Below are 3,257 nucleotides of genomic sequence, written 5' to 3'. Positions count from 1 at the left end.
AATTTGACATTCAGATAACTGAGGCATATAGGACCCCAACTAGCTACAATCAAAAAAAATCTACACCTAGACATATAATAATCAAGATCCCAGAAACCCAACAGAAGAACAGAATACTACAAGCAGTAAGAGACAGGAAACAAATCACATACAAAGGAAAGCCCATCAGAATCACAGCAGACTTTTCAACACAAACCCTTAGGGCAAGGAGAGCCTGGAATGAGATATTTCAAGTACTAAAAGAGAACAACCTTCAACCTACACTGATGTATCCTGCAAAACTCTCTTTCAAAATGAAGAGGGAATTAAGATACTTCCAAGACAAAGAACACCTGAGAAACTACACAAATACCAAACCAGCACTACAAGCAATTCTAACAAGATCCTAGAAAAAGACAACGAAGGTAACAACACCATGAGGCCCAACAGAGCAATCAAATAGGCAAGGCAAGAAATTAAAAGGAGAAGGTGAAAAAGTAAAAAGAGTCAACAAAAGGCCAATAACATGTCAATAATAAGTCAGTACATATCAGTTATAACCAGCAATGTCAATGGCCTCAGCTCACCAATCAAGAGAAATAGACTGGCAAAATGGAATAAGAAGCAAAATCCAACAATATGTTGTATACAGGAAACACACCTAGTGCAAAAAGAAGCCCTTAGACTGAAAGTGAAAAGATAGAAAACAATTCTCCATGTGACAGGAGCCCCCCAAAAAAACAGGGGTAGCAATCTTATTTGTCGACAAAGTAAATTTCAAACCAAAACTGATTCTAGTATTATTGATGTAGGACAGTACTGTATCATACCTCTATGAATGTAAAATATCTAGTACCTGCTTTATGATACATAGTAGGGACCATGCTTTATCAGAGCTACATTTAATGATATTACTCTAGAATGTTCTCTTTCCAGATGATGATTAAGAGGCTAATAGAAAAAATGGTGCCAGGTACCACAGCAGCAACAGAACTTTGCTGTTGTCTGGATATTATTCTTTTCTTTGGGTTTTTTTTTTTAATGGAATGTGCTGAATGTCTATAATTTTGTTCAGATGACTGCAGAACCTGGAAAAGCTGTTGCTGCTATCGATGCATAACATACTATTATTAATCTTTAATATATGTATACACACACACACACACACACATATATATAAATTGAATTTTGGGAAACTTTAACGGTGCTGCCAACTTTGGAAAAAGTCATCCCAATTTACTGTGTTGACTTGGCATTGTACACAAATGGACAACCATATTGGTCTAGAAATGTTAATTAATTAATTTATTTTTTTTCCATGTGTACAGGGATAACACCGTACTAAATATGCAAGGTAATATCTACGTGGGTTTGATTACAGAAACTAATAAAGTATTCTCTAAATAATAAAAAAAAAATAAGATAAGACTATAAGAGCGAGAGGCAATTTAAATATGTTCAGGGACCATTTTCATCTCCAGAATTAAGGATTATTTTGATGTTACATCATTGCCTTTTCTCTTTTACTTTCCTTTTTAGTTTTATTTTAGGATTCCCTATTTTTAATGTTCATACAGAGATTTCTTTAACTGAAATACCGAATAGTTTCTTTGGTGTGAAAAACTATAATAGTACACAGGATCCTAATGAGACAATTAATAATGTGAAATAGGAAGTAAAGGGCTAAAGGTGTAAGGAAAGTGGGAAGGGTGGGGGAAAGGTAATAAGGGAGAGGAAAAAAATATGAGAAACTGAAAAAATGGAAATAAAGTGTTTGTAAATGGGGAGGGGAGGAGGGGGTGAAGGGAGGGCAGGGACAAGGGGAAAAATGAGAATCAAGACCTATTATGTAAAGGTACAGAATCCCAATGATGAATGTAATTGTACTGTATACCTAGATTGTACCAATAACCTCAATAAAAACCAAAAAAACAAAAAAACAAAAAAAACCTCTGAAACTACATTAAAGCATTCTATTATTACATATAAACTAGATTTCTTAGTCCTTGAATCATATTATTAAATATATTAAAAATGCACGTGTGTGTGTGTGTGTGTGTGTGTGTGTGTATATATATATTGTTTATTTATTTATACCAGGGATCGAACTCCAGCCCTTCCACTTGCAAGGGAGGCGATGGAACCACTGAGCCAAACCCCCAGGCCATATTTATATATTTTATATGCACGTGTATATAAATAAAACTGAAAACTCTGAATCTACAAATGTTGCAATTATTCACAGATAAATGAACTAACAAAATAAATGTCTATATGATTAAGAAAGCCACTTCCACCAGGTCAGTGGTACACACCTGTAATTCCAGCTACTCAGGAGACTAAAGCAGGAGGATTACCACTTTAAGGCAAACCCAATCAATTCAGCAAGACCCTGTCTCAAAACTTAAAATAAGAGAAAGAGGTCTGGGGATGTAACTCAGTGCTACAGTGCTTACCTAGCGTGTATGAAGCCCTACTTCAAACCCCAGTACTACAAAAGAAAAGGGAGGAAGGGAGGGAAGGGAGGAGAAAGAAGGGAAAGAGAAAAGAGAGGGGGAAAGGCAGATAGGGAGAGGGGGAGAGAGAGGGTACAGAAAGAGGGAGGGAGGGAAAGAGGTAGAGGTAGGGAGAGAGATATAGATATACAGAGTCAGACAGGCAGACAGACAGATATGCATTTCCTGAGGCTATAGCTTCCTAATATGCATGAGGCCCTGGACTTATTCCCAATACCACAATGGAAAGAAAAGGACTAGAAGAGATTTCCAATAATAACTAAAAGTACATAACAACTGTAATATACTGACGTATGTATGTATGTATTTATTTCTGGTACCAGGGACAGAACTGAGGACCTTGCACTTGTGAGGCGGGCACAGTGCCACTGAGCTAAATCCCTGGCCCCAGTTTTTAAAAATTATTTTAAGGGTTATATGACCATCCCCCACACATAGACTACTAAACAAAGATAATTCAAATCTATCTACATAAGTCAACAGATTAATCAAGCAGTAGATATAAAGGAATGCACAATTAAAGTCTTCCAACCTGCCCCCCAGGTGCACAACAAAGAAAAAAAGCACCAGATAAAGCTCTTTTTAAAGCAGTACATAAACTCAATTTTGACTTTGTAAAGGTTGACTTTTCTTCAAAAGTAACAGTAATACTAAAATAAAAAGACAAGCAATTTGGGCTGGGGATTTAGTTCAGTGTCACTGTGCCTACCTTGCCAGCTCAAGGATCTGAATTAGATTTCCAGTACAAAAAAAAAAAAAAAA

The 3,257-nt window shown here is 36.2% G+C and overlaps 1 protein-coding gene across 2 annotated transcripts in view; it reads right to left on the bottom strand.

Annotated features, from left to right (window-relative positions):
- Ube2r2 (ubiquitin conjugating enzyme E2 R2) overlaps nucleotides 1-3,257 on the bottom strand; it is an 89,500-nt gene that overhangs the window by 16,068 nt on the left and 70,175 nt on the right. The window lies entirely within an intron of this gene.

Source organism: Fukomys damarensis, unplaced genomic scaffold (assembly GCF_012274545.1).
Source record: "Fukomys damarensis isolate Sample0158 unplaced genomic scaffold, DMR_v1.0_HiC HiC_scaffold_36, whole genome shotgun sequence".
NCBI lineage: Eukaryota > Metazoa > Chordata > Mammalia > Rodentia > Bathyergidae > Fukomys > Fukomys damarensis.
This window is presented reverse-complemented; position numbering and strand designations above follow the sequence as displayed.